Source organism: Harpia harpyja, chromosome Z, assembly GCF_026419915.1.
Source record: "Harpia harpyja isolate bHarHar1 chromosome Z, bHarHar1 primary haplotype, whole genome shotgun sequence".
Lineage (NCBI taxonomy): Eukaryota > Metazoa > Chordata > Aves > Accipitriformes > Accipitridae > Harpia > Harpia harpyja.
Genome location: NC_068969.1, coordinates 107,426,554 through 107,440,475, shown reverse-complemented (window position 1 = coordinate 107,440,475; position 13,922 = coordinate 107,426,554). Strand labels below are relative to the sequence as shown.

The 13,922-nt window shown below is 48.3% G+C and overlaps 1 protein-coding gene across 5 annotated transcripts in view; it reads right to left on the bottom strand.

The window, feature by feature from the left end:
* The window catches only part of LOC128136878 (ubiquitin-associated protein 2-like), a 79,140-nt gene extending 76,741 nt beyond the window's left edge, over positions 1–2,399 (bottom strand). The window contains exon 1 of one of the 5 annotated variants that reach the window (XM_052777194.1): positions 2,297–2,399. The gene's annotated coding sequence lies outside the window, so the exon portion shown is untranslated. Of the gene's footprint in view, positions 1–2,030; positions 2,170–2,268 lie in introns of those variants that run through there. The other 4 variants (XM_052777197.1, XM_052777201.1, XM_052777195.1 and 1 more) reach the window with 4 other exon arrangements.
* Between the last annotated feature and the right edge of the window lie 11,523 nt (positions 2,400–13,922).

Sequence of the window (13,922 nt, the reverse complement as noted above, 5' to 3'; positions counted from 1 at the left end):
CCTAGTGTAAGGTTAAAAATAAATTCTTTAAACAAGTTAGGTCAAACTACCACAGACAGATTGGGCCCAGGTATAAATACTGAGTCAGCCAGGTAGGAATCCAAACCCAGATTCCACCAGAGAACGTGATATAATCACAGGAATTGCTAAAAGGGCCTGATAAATATTAAAAAGGCAAAGCCTCAGAAGGCTGAGTCGCTGCCGTTTGTTGTGAAGGGCTTCGTTTCAACGGCAAGCACTGCTCCTCCAGGCCTGCACATCCTCCCCCTCCCTTCCCTTCCCTCACATCCAGCTCCAATTTCTCTCCTTGAAAAAAACAGCTGCTCTCATGCCAGGACAGCCCCTCCATTTCACCAGCCACCACCACCCCAGAGGCTATTGCCTTGATCTGCTGCTGTATTATAAGCGGTCAGCATTTACTCGAATTGAGATGACTAGGGACCAACTGCTGCTTGGCAGCTAGAGGCGAAGCGGGCTGGCCCCCGTGAGTTTCCCCTTACATAGCTCCACACCATACCCGAAGTTTCTGTTCCACAACACTGCATGTTCCTTTGAACACAACGAAGAGGGCTCTGCACGTCCTGATGTTAACACACCTGTAAGAGAAGCTTCAAACCAGGTTCACCCTGAATGCCACCTGGGAGCTGCTCAACAGCACTGCAGATGTTTCAGCACATATTTTTAAATCTATTTCACATCACAGAGTTCAGATCATTGCCATCAGGCTCAAAGGTGCACCAGGTCCCTTTCTACATCCAGTTTCTTGCAGAAGGGTTTCTACCAGGTCACCTTCCTGCTGCAATTTTCTTTGACAACAACAGCAAACACAGAAGAGCTTTCTTTTTTGTTTTTAAATGCAACATAAGCCAGCCCAATAGCAAAGCCCTGCCCTGACTTCAATTCTCATAAACCACACATAATCAGGGGTGAGAAAGGACTAGGTAGAGAAGGTTAACAGAGAGAATGGTTCATTCGTCACCATGTCCTCAGGTAACCTACTGTTGCTGCCGAGATGTTATTGCCAGTGAATTTTGTAGCAACACTGTGACTGTGACACGGCTGTCCTACCCACCCCCACCAGCGAGGGAGCACCAGAGAAGGAGATGGGTAAAGACAACATGGAAGTAAAGCCCTACACAAGGCACAAATCAAGTTATTCAGCCACTTGTTCCCCTTCCGTGCTGCCAGCACTCCCTTGGCCTGATTCGAGATTAGGAAGGAGCCCAAAGGCACGCAACCTTCCACCAGCCCCACTTCTCCTCTGAGGGGTCCAGCTGCACCCCGGTTTCCTCACACCCCCAAGCCCACAGAGCCACGAGAAGCACAAACCCATCAGGAGAGAAACCCCCAGCTATAAATGGATGAGGAACAACCAGAATGGGGTGCAGGACCCAGTCCCCCGAACCAGAGAAAGTGGAAAGCTAACCCACCTCTCCCGGCACCCACCGGGGGGCGGGTGGGCTCCCACTCCCGACAGGAGCCCGGGCAGGAGCAGACCGGGAGCTGCCCGCAACCGCGGCCTACTCAGCGGCCCCTACCCGCGCCCCTGAAGGGGGGGGGGGGGGGGTGTATCTGCGTGTTGGGGGGTGGCAATCTAGGGCAGGGCGAAGCTTCCCCCGGGCGGCCGCCGGGAAAAGTAGGGCAGAGCCGCCTCCCCTCACATGCCACCACCACCACCCCCCCCCAACCCCTCCGCGGCCGGGAAGGGGCGGTCCTGGCAGACACCTACCGCCGGACAAAAGCACCCACCGGCAAGAGGAACCGGCCCCCGGGACGGGCCCGTCCCGGGGGCCTCGGGTCGTTGAAGGAGCAACGGCCGTCCCCGGACCGTTGGGCGGGGGAGGGGCGCCGGGCCTCCCGCGGGCGCGCGGGCCCACCGCCGCTGCCGCGCGCGCAGGGCGGGCGGCGAGGGAGGGAGGGGGACGCGCCCCCCCCCCCGACCCCCGACACCTCCCCGCGGGCGCGCGCGGCCCCGGCCCCCACACACACACACACACACACTCCCCCCCCCCACCCCCCCCGCGCGGTACCTGCCCAATGTGCTCACAAAGCAGCAGCAGCAGCGGCGCCCACCACCGTCACGTGACCGCCCCGCGCCTGCCTGCCTGCCTGCCTCGCTCGCTCGCGCTCTCTCTCTCTCCCCCTCTCCCCCTCCCCCTCCCCCCTCCTCCTCCTCCTCCTCCACGCGCGCGCGAGGCTGCTCCCCCGCCACGTGACGTGACGCGGCGCGCTCGCCTATCGCCTCCCCCCCCCCCCCCAACCCTTTACCCTCCCGCGCGCCTCGCCCCTCACACACCACCAGCGCACGCCCATCCACCGGCCCTTCCGTCTACCCCCTCCGGCACCACGTGAGCAGGGCGGGCGAAGCCGGCCCCTTTCCCCCGTCACGTGATCGGGGCACGGCACACCCCCACCCCCCACCCCGAGGCGCGCGCGGCGGAAGGGGACGGTTGGCCCCGCCCATGGCGGCGCTGAGGGAGAGGCGGCGCGGGTCGCGCCTCCGTGAGGGGTCGCGGGGCCTCCCTGCCGGCGGTGGGCCTTAGCGCCGGTTTGTCGCCGCGGCAGGCCCCGGGGCAAAGCTGCAGCTGCTCCTGGGTTCGCTCCGTGGAGGGCTGACGCGCCGGCGGAGCCCGACCGGGAAGGGGGCTTCTGCGGGGACGGGCGGCCCCGCCTGAGCGCTTTGTCAGGCCGCGGTGAGGCAGAGCCCCAGTGCCCCCCGGGCGCAGCCTGGTCCCTGGGTGGGCGGGTGGGTTTAGGGGCAGGGTGAACGTTCAGAAACGTGGTTCGGTTCCTCTCTCACTGGCCGACGGAGCGGTTCGAACTAGGAGCTTTTTTTTTTTTAGGTTTTTACTTGTTATTTTAAGGTGGGTTTTTATTTTCTGCCCTGCAGGGTTTTGGCAGGACTGATTATGAGTGGTTTATGTCACAGATTAAAGCCTGTTCAGGTTGCCGGGTTACGTTCATTACACTTGGTGCCTCGGTCCCAGACAGTGTTCAAGCTGAGCCAACACAGGCTTTCTGGAGCTCCCTTGTTCCTTCTCTAGCTGTTCTCTTGGGGACTTCATCCCAGACTATTTGATATCCCAAACAATCCACCTGACTAGAGAATCAAAAGGCTCCTTCACATTTTCTCTCCACAGTTGCTGAGACCAATGCCTGAGTGGTCAGGAAATTGGAACCAATTCCACGCTTAGATTAGTTTTTTCTAAGTGTTACACTCTTTTGCTAGGCTGGATGCAGGGAGGCACCCCATTGACATGGAGGAATCCCAGGACAAAGGATAGCTGTGCCACAGGAGGAAAAGGTCAAGGAGACTATGCTAGGGATGAACAGAGGTATGTCAGAGCACTGCTGGCAACCTAAAGTGAATGGTGACAGGACAGATGGCAAGGAAGGAAGGTTGCTTGAGTCCCTAAGAAGAGGAGTTTCAGGTGGTGAGCCAGGAAAAAAAATAAATTTTTTCCCTTTAGGCTTTTTCCTGCTGTGCATTTTTCCCATTCTGTACAGCACCTCTGGTTGCCTGAAATGTAGCAGGTTTAGCCTTCCGGCATTCCGCCTTTGTAAGGCCTGGCATTTTACAGCAGGGCTCGCTTAGCTGACGTGGAAATTGGTACCTGCTTGGCACTCTGCTGAGCAGGCAGGGTTGGTGAAGATGATGGGGGCACCAGATATCAGACTGTTTGTTCAGCCCCTAGTGCCTCCAGTGAGATGTCCCATGGTTTTTGACCTTTTCTGTGGTCTTATTTCCTTTGCTGCTGTTTGCTCATTCTCTGTCCCTTGACCCCATACTCTCCACATAAGTAGAGAGGGCGTCAAATCTCATTTTACCCAAAGCAGTATCTGAAAATTAATTGGTGTTGTTCATGCTTCTGCCTTCTCATTTTAGAGTAGACAGATTTAAGTGGCCTGCGTCCTGGACTGACCTTGATATTTATTACATAGATGGGCAGGAGCTACAACAGTTCCTATTGCTCAGAAGCAGCAAGACCTCCCTATTCCCATCTTTTCCCAATAAGATAGAGGGTCCTTTAAAGCTAAGTTGAAATTCAGACCAAACAGGGCACAGGTAGTGTTGATTTTCTTGAGGCAGCTGTTGGTATTTTGTTTTATTAGTATTAGGGGGAGGGAATTAATTATAGCTCTAAACAAAGTTTCACAAGCATTGTGACAAACATGTCTGCGGCTCCATAATCTGTGCAGATTTAATCAGTATTATTAGCATTCTTTCATCATGACTTGGCAATCCTTTGCTAATCAAGATGGATATTTGATGTGCAGCACGGAACAACAAAGGCTGAGAGCTCTTGGGATGCTGTAGTCAGATGGTGTGGTGCCAGCTGGAGTGTGTCTCTGAATATCACACAGAATCCATCCCAGGAGCATTTGGAATAGGAGAAAATTAAACAAGGATACCAGGACTAAAGCATTGTAGGCTCCTCTCTGCTGTACATGGAGTAAATATAAATGAGAAAATGGCATATTTCACTGCCAAAGCTTCCAGAGGAGAACTAAAGGAATAAACTGATGGAGGCTTGGGGACATAGACTCTCACTCCAAATATTAAGTACCTCAGGCTTGGAGAGGAGACCCTGCACTAAACACAGCAAAGGTTTGACCAGGCCTGGCAGGCAAATTCTACCTGCTGCCTGTGTCAGGATTTTACCTGCTGTTACAAGGATCTGTGACCTTTTCAGTTTTCCAGCTACTAATGAATAATGCAGCACAGGTGCAAATCCCACCAGACTGTGTTTTTAAGCTTACTTCAGGATTGCTTTTCTCAGTCACATACTGTAGATTTCTTAGATAGCTAGCACTCCGGGTACCACAGGCTGGAAACCACCATTCTAGTGCTTTGGCATTCTATTTGCCAGTCACATTTGGGAGTAGGGGGAAACTACTTGTGTTAAGAGTATCACCCTGTTCCTAGTTCAGAAGTCTGCTCTACCTCTGTGTTAAGGCAAGAAACGAAAACCATCTATTCACAGGCTGGGGCTGCAGTGTATCTTACCTCTTGCTAATGCTCTCTCCTACTTTCCACACTACCAACCCTTGCTCTCAGACTCATTGGAAAATTAGTCCAACTGAGCTGAAGTTTAGAGCAGTTTTTCACAATTTAGTGTGAAGGTTTTATTTTCTTTGTACCTGTTTTTTCCCCCAGTTACATCACTTCATCTTAACAAAAATACTGCTCTTCTCTGCAAACTGTTCTTACAGCTTTAACCTATGACACCTGCATCAACAGCACTGCCTTTCTCCAAAACATACTCCAGTAGCCTCAGAAAGACAACGTAATCCAGTCATACCCGGACTCTGTAATGGAGAGGCTCTGCCTGAAGAAACCAAGCTTGACTTTCAGGTTTGAGTTGAGTTTGCAGGGAATTAGGAATTCTCTCTAGTTATAGTGGAACAGTTGAAAATCTTAGATGCAAAGTGGGGCTGTGTGAAGAGATGTTGCCCTTGGGCATACCAGAGATTGCAGCTGCTTTTAGACTTGGGATGAAACTCGTAAAGATGCTGTCTAGAAATGCGATCCAATGCATTAGATTGCATTAGTATGCATGCAGAAGCAAGGCTGCAGCCACAATTGTACTTGAAAGGGTTGCCATTTCATTTGTGGAAGCAAGCCCTTCTGGTACAGGTGCCATTCACAGCATTGAAGGCAGGAAGGGTAATGACATCATTGTGTCTAGCCTTCATACAGCCCAGGCCATTAAAATTCCTAACATCCACAGGCTGCATTAGTCTCTCATGTCTCAATATCATCCTGGGAATTCATTTTGGACTGTTTCATCTTCCTTTAGAGACAGTGTGAGCCCGGAGAGACCCTCTTCCATAGGTGCCCTCTGCAGCCCTTGGTCCAAGTTTTCTCACCTCGTAATTTGGCTGTATGAAAAAGGTTCAACACATCTGAGCCTGATACTGATCCTGCAGCTATAAGCACCTGTTTCGGGGAGGATGTTGGCAGTTGTTAATCTGTGTAGTGCGTGCTCTGCTAATGGTGAGTGCTGAGTTTGTTCTGTCATACTCCCTGATTAATTCTGTGACGTGCCCACTGTTACCTTTATCAGCCAAACAATCTCTAAGAATTAAATAGGCTTTTGTTAAACACACTTATTTTCCACACAACTCTGTTGCCTGGCATTAACTATATCTAGCCTTGAATTCTCTATTAATCAAGTCCCTTATCAGTTTTCCATTATTTTGCCTGTGACATCAAGGAAAGTAGTCTGCAGGTATCTGGTCATCCCTCTGTGCCCTGCTCAAACAGTGGCATGCTTCCAGCCTCTTAAAATTTCCAAAGATTAAAATGATCTCCATGAAGCCAGAAGTTTCCCTAGCCAGCTCTTAAAGAACTTGGGGGGGCAGGCTTGGACTAGATAATCATTAAAGGTCCCTTCCAACCCACAGGTCCCTTCTGACCCAAACTATTCTATGCTTCTGTGAACTCTTGGGTGTAAACACCTCAGGCCTGGTGATAGAAAACCATTTCTGACTGTCAAATGTTACTTCACACTATTTGGTCCATAAGCTAACAACCAGCTATTTCTTCTGTCCCACTGTGACACTACTAGAGCATCCTGCTTCTTAGTTGAACAAGAAGCAGCTATTTTTGAAACACTCCTACTTTTATAATTGTCTGTTAGTCCTTTTAAAACTGTCTACAAGTGGGCCAATACAATCGCTAGGAATTGTTCTTTAAGAGGTTGAAAATGCCTGGAAGCAAAAAAATCCTTTTGCTTGTATAGCTTATGCAAGCTTGTACTAGAATAAATGTAGAGGAATTTGTTTTATCTGTTCCTTTTCTAATTTAAGTTACAGGCAACTCAAAGTTTATCAGCCAGAGACACCAGTTGTTTACATGCAGAGCTAGTTCATTCTGGGATGGCTGATTAGCTCAGCTGCAGTGTCTCGTAAATGCAAAGCTAATTCAGTTACTGGGCCGCATCAACATCCTCATGCCCTGCTGGAGACTTTTAAAAACATCCTTGCACCATGTTGTACAGTGCCTCTTGCAGCGCTTACAGAGCATCTGCTTTTATCAGCTGGATTTTAACAGGCCTAGTGGAATCTCAACCCTCGCTTACTCCAGATAATGTAAATGTTCCTATAATTGCTTGGTAATAAACTAATAGTGTTGTAAAGTGGAAGCTAGATGTTGCACCATTTACTGTTTTCCCCAAAACTTATCTTAGGATAAATTACAAGCATTTTTATCCTGTGATATATTTTAGGAGGATGTTTTGAACAGCATGTCCAAGGATATTTGCCAGTTCTGGTTAAATGTCAGTCATCTGCTTTAAATTATAAAAGGGTTGTTTGTAGATGGAGCAACTGGCAATGGCAGGAACAAATCAGTGAGCTTAAGAGACCTTGGAGGGCTGGTCAGCCTCCCCTCAGTCCCTCTGAAGGCAGGTGATAGAGCAAATAGTACTGAAAGCCATTTCCAAACACACTGAGGACAAGAAGGTGATTGGGAGTAGTCAGCATGGATTTACAATGGGGAAGTCATGTTTGACCAACGTCATCACCTACGATGAAATGGCTGTCTTGATAGATGAGGGAAGAGAAGGAGATGTTGTTCACTTTGACTTTAGCAAGGCTTTCAACAGTGTTTCCTATAACAGCCTCATAGACAAATTGATGAACTACGGACTAGGTACATGGACAGTGAGGTGGACTGAAAACCGGCAGAACTGCTGGGTTCAAGGGGTTGTGATCAGTGGCACAAAGTCCAGCTGGATGCCAGTCACTGGTGGTGTACCCTAGGTCCTGGGGCCAATAGTGTTGAGTATCTTCATTAATGACTTGAACAGTGGGACAGAGTCCAGCTTCAGCAAGTTCACAGATGGCACAAAGCTGAGAGGAGTGGCTGATAGACCAGATGGTTGTGGTGCCATTCAGAGGGACCTCAACAGGCTGGAGAAATGGGCCAACAGGAATCTTAAGTGGTTCAAAAAGGGAAAGGTGAAGTTATGCACCTGGGAAGGAATAACTCCATACGCCAGTGTGGGCTGGGGCCAAGTATCTGGAAAGCAGCTTGGCAGAGAAGGACCTGGAAGTCCTGGTGGACAAGTGGAACACAAGCCAGCCATGTGCCCTTGCAGCAAAGGCCAACAACATCCTGGGCTGCATTAGGAAGAGTGCTGCCAGTAGATGAAGGGAGGTGATCCTTCCCCTCCTCTCACCAGTACAGCACTGGTGAGACACATTTGGAGTGCTGTGTCCACTTCTGGGCTCCACGATACAAGAAGGACATGGGCGCACTGGAGGGAGTCCAGTGAAGGGTCACAGAGATGTTTAAGGGACTGAAGTACCTGACAAACAGTACAGGCTGAGAGAGCTGGGATTGTTTAGCCTGGAGAAGAGAAGGCTCAGGGGGATCTTACCAGTCCCTTACCTCATGGGACTGACTAAAGAAGAGGAAGCCAGACTTCTCAGTGGTGCCCAGTGACAATGCACAAATTGAAAACCAGAAAATTCCATTTAAACATGAAACTTTTTTTACTGTGAGGGTGGTCAAACACTGGCACAGGTTGCCCAGAGAGGCTGTGAAGTCTCTATCCTTGGAGATATAAAACCTGACTGGACATGGCCCTGGGCAGCTTGCCCTCGTTGACCCTGCTTTGAGCAGGGTGTTGGACTAGCTGATCTCCAAAGGTCTCTTTCAACCTCAGCTATTCTGTCATTCAGAGAGTAGAGGCACCCAGCATTTGGGGATATGACTTGACCTCTCTGACCATTTCTTATTTCAAGAGTGTGTTAGTAAGGAAATCCATGCCATATGAGCCAGACTCTCCCCTGTTATCACTTTCTATTGCTCTGTGCAGAGCATTCAAGTGCTGGATGTTTCCTTTCCCCTAAGCAGAGTTGAGCAGCCCAGAGCACAGGACTAAAAGCTTTCCCCAAAACCAAATGCACTCAAAGTGCAACAGCAGCAGCCTACTGTATGTATACCAAGATAACAGGGAAAATAATTTTTTTGGAGTCAAAGTCTGTTTATACAGGTAAAAAGCTAAAGTTGGCTTCCTGTGATTAAGAGGAAAGGGATGCTCCTATAAATGCATGTGACAAGTCATCATTACTCCTAGAATTTCTTTCCTGGAAGGGAAGAAATTCTCTATGAAGTGGTTTTATCAGAGAGCAAGATCAGAAGTCGTTACAGCTTAATAGCTCTCTACTGGCATCCTTGCTGGCCGGGCTGCTGCTTGGTGTCCAGCAGCCCTCAGAAGCAGGAAGCAGTCTGCCTCCACAGCGTGTGAGGAAATGGCTCGTGCTTTCCCAGGTGTTCTTCTGAGTGCTGACCAACCGTTCCTCACCCTCTTGGCTTCCAGACCTCTTCTAGGGTTCATATACATGGAGGAATTAGCCAGCATTGCTCCCTAGGTGAATACTTACCTAGAATACAGCAGCTATATGGGGAGGAGTTTTACAGCAACAGTGCCAGTCTGTCTCCCCAGAGGCAACCTTAAATCTAGCCGCATCCTTTCCAGTTGTCTAGAATCTGTGAAATTTATATTGTAGATGAGTCCGTGTGCCTAACGTTCACCATGCACGAGACACTGCAGTGAATCTGTGGAGAGAGGAAACCTCTGGAACAGGGAGACTTTTGACAACACAGGAAAAAAACCACAGGCACTGATTACAGGGGCTACAAATATTTCTGCTGAGACTTCAGCATCCCTGGAACATGACCCTCACTCTGTTTGTGTCTTTGGCACAAACAGTCCAAGCAACCGTCTAGCTGACCTTTTGACCGCAGCTCTGCACTTAAGGCCTGTGGCTTCTCTCTTGCCTCTACCAGCTCATGGTACACCTTAATGAAGAGGGAAAGGTAAGACTCTCCGTGCAGGGCGATACTTTGGAGCAGCTGATCAGTAGCTCCCAAATGCATTATTGTCCATGAGGTCCCTTGAGCCTTGCAGGGGGCTGAAGGCATCCTGGCATTTGTTCTTCCAGATGAGGAGGCTTGGGGGGGACTGAGGAAGTTGGGAGACAAAGCACAGAGGTTCTTGTTTTCTAATACTCGTGAACTTGCTCTCTTCCAATCTCTGAAAGAATGGGCTGCCTTTGCCCAAAGAACAGTTCAAGCACTGTGTTCCTGGCATCTCTTAATTTATTAATCCATTTACTGGGCCTTGAAAGCACCTTGCACTGGAAAAGACTATACTGATCCTCCATTCAGAAGCAGACAGGATGAGTACAGCTATGGCTAGGAAGAACTAACAGAACCAGTGTGAAACTATTCCCACAGTGCTGTCTTGGTTTGGATTCCTTGTTCTGCAACAGCGGTGCCAGCAGCTGGCAAGAGCCGAGAGCCCAAGTCACAAAGATCAGAAGCAAAATACACCCAAGAAGGGAAGTGATGACAGCCAAGCAAACCTGCAACAGCTGGGCCGGGAGTCAGGAGTCAGGCAGCAGATTGAGTGTTGAAAGGGATAATGTGCACTGCCACCGTGTTTGTAGTGTACAGTAAAAGAACAGTTGACAGCAGCATAGACCTGCTGCAGGCTCCAGGCCAAGGAGTGCAATGGATCTCATCTTGGTTCCACAGCCAGGAATGACGATGGCCACACAAGCACATGCCAAGCACAGCCAGTGAGAAAGAACTGAGGGAACCTGGACTGTTCAGTATAAGGAGGGAAGACCATGGCCATGAAACAGTTACAAAATCCCTTCCAACAAGAAGAGATGAGCTGCCCCACAGAAGGGAACAAACTGCTTCATCTGCACAGGGAGTGGGAAAGCAAGGGGACCTGCAGGACAGATGATGGGACAAAATAGGTGAACACTAGAATTAGCTGCTAGGGGAGGATTTGGACTCTACTGCTGAGATTTAAGCTGGACACACATCTAGGAGGAACTTGACGAGTACTGACCATCTTGGTACTTCCTGACGTCCTTTTTGGTCCTGCACATCAGCTGACAGGCCCCACATCATCTGGATGCTGTACTTGATCAAGTGTCCGATGCAGCTGGGGAGTTAGTAACCTTCCTTGCCAGAGCCCTTTCTACAGCTTAAAGTAACTGTCCCCTCACCCTCTTATGAGGCTTAGGGGTAGAAACAAAAGCGTAAGCCTGGCAGGGGACCCGTTCTCAGTTAAGGAGGAGTAGCAGCAAGCGTGACCATCTAGGAATAGAGCATAGCTCACAAGCAGTTCAGCTCCAGCTGCCACACTGAGGGGTTGGCACAAGCTCACCCAAATCCATGGCCATGACAGGAGACAAAGCCAGGAGTCACAGGTTGTACTGCTACCGATGCCTTCTAGCCCCATCCCACCACACATCTAACACATCATCTCCTGCATGTCTCCAGGGCCAGGGATATTTTTTTTTGCATCTCTCAGATCTCAAACAGTTTGGTGTAAAGCTCAGTAGGATGACAGTATAGTATTCACATGTTTTTTAGACTCTCCTTTTCCCCTTTTGGCATCCACAAGCCCAGTAGTGTTACTGAAAAAGCTGGTCGAAGAAACTCTCTAAGACTCAGTTTCGGAGTTTTAGAAAGCAGGCATTCTTTATTGCAGCGCTGGATGCATGGGGGATAGTTCCTCCTAGCGTGCATACCGTTACCTACAGCAAGCAAAGCTTATATTGTTCTAATATATACATATTCACTACATTTCCCAGAATTGCTGTACATATTCATGTTATTTGCCAGAAATTATTTACATAGCGTCTGCCCTTTTGGGTGTGCGCTATTAAATCGGTCAGTGGTCTTTCAGGGTCTTCAAAACCCTCTGGTGGTCATATTCTTGGTGTCCGCTAACTGAACTCTCTCTTAAGGCATGCACAGTGCGGGTCATCTCAGGTGGTTCATCTCTTCTTCCTAGCTAGCTGGTCCTGGTAGGTTTTAATCACAAAGTTCAGCAGAACTTAAGCCTTCTTATCTATTTGTGCATACTGTTAACAATGCTCAAGGTTTTCTTACATGCCAAAAGTTTCAAAGTCGCTCAAGCAAGCATAAATTAAGCACTACAAAAATACAATGGAGTCTTTCAACTCCAACCTTTATTTCAAGGCATCAGTAATGCCTGCTACAGGGAGCAGAGATGGTGCAGCTGGGGACATGGTCCCCCATAGCTTGCATACAAAGCTGCAGTTTGTCCATGACCATAGAAACTAGCACCTCAGGGTGAGGCCAAGTGTGAAGAAGATGAGGATGCAGGAACAGCTTTTAGGCACACGATCTTAACCTCCAAGATAAAGCTTAGATCTAAGGACACTCCTCTTCTCCAAAAAACAACCTTCCTCATTCTAGGCAGGGAAGAAGAGGCAGTGCAATAGGACAGCTGGTCAGAGGCCTCACTCTCCTGTGCAATGGAAATATGGTAGAAGATCCAGTGCTACAGGTGCAGTTTTGGTACATAAGGTCTTCCTGGAACCCTTAGTCTTATAGAACAAATGAGGTACCAGAAGAGGAGAACAGGAAAGAGATGCTTTCAAGAGTGTAGCAGTCCCAACTCTTGCCATTAGATACATTTCATATGGAAGAAGCAAGGAGTATTACTGCAGCTGTATAGAGAACAGGACTGAAGTTTAAGTGATGAAAAACAGGAGTAAGCTGAGAACCTGCCCTTTGGGTATCAATCCTCTCACTGGTGAAGGAAGAACAACAGTTCACTTTATTTCCTTTGAATCACTCATGTCAACACAGAGGCTGAACTGCTACAGGGAGAAAACCAAGCCCACTTGCTCTCAAACTGCCCTGGATTCACTTGCAGTGGGATGATCAGCAAATAAAGGAAACCATCAGCCAAGCCAACACACTATACAAATACATTTTATTTAGAGATACCCATAATAAGATGCACAAATACTTTTTGTTCACCAATTTTCCAATCACGCAACTTCAAGTAGTGGAAAAAACAAACTGCAATTAATTACAATTATCTATATAACAGGGCAGTAATAAAAGATCCATTTGTCAGATTACAGCATGGTTAACGATACTCAGGTGAGAATGTACAGATCTAGGTATTTAAAAAGTGCATGGGTCATTGCCACATACACTAACATGCTTTTTCAAAGAGCAACATCTTTCTGGCATGTGAACACAGTAACCCGGTTAATGCAAGATGGAAAATTAGGCTCTTAATTTGATCTGGAAATCTATCTATTCACAGTTTTTCTCCAAATGGCAAATTAAGAGTTATTTGTGACTGACACATGGAAAGCAATCTGTAAAAATCACTGTTACATTGTCCATGTAGTCAAGCAACACACAGATGACCTAAAATGATCAGTTCCAGCCTACACCTTCACAGCTCTTCTACCACAGTCTTCTTCAGAAGAGTCCAGAGTACTTGATTGCATTTAGCAAGCTGGCAGAAGAGTTGTAATCCGAGATCCAAGCTCTTGCACCGAGTTCTTCCACAAGAGAAATCTTAATCCTCAAATTTCAAAAACCCCATATTCCACCTGCAAGCATGTCACCCCGGATGACATATTGCTGGGTTTACTTTTAAATTCCCACCTAAACCGAGGGAAAGGTAGGAAGCGGTGCTGATCTGAGAGAGTAGCTGCATTGGTTTAAAGTTGTATTTAAAACACATGGAACCTGGACTCTTCTCTCCCGTGTCTCTCTCAAACCAAGGAAGTTCAGCAGGTTCCACTGCTCAATGCAATCCCTGTTTTGCTTTTAAATAGGGATAGTGCTATATGGTGCTTGGGAAAGACCAGCAAGGACTGTTGTGTGGACGATTACATGAAAGAGCAAGAAACACATTAGATCAGTCTTCGGTTAAACTTCTTCCACTACAAACAGAGAGACAGAGACTGACTTTTGCATTATAGTTGAGAGGCACATTTTGCATTGATGAACAGAAAACCCCAGTTTACATTGCAACTTTCTGTGGATTAGAACACAGACAAACCTACTGTTAAAGCAATTTTTTTAAAAGAAACCAAAACCTCAGTTACTG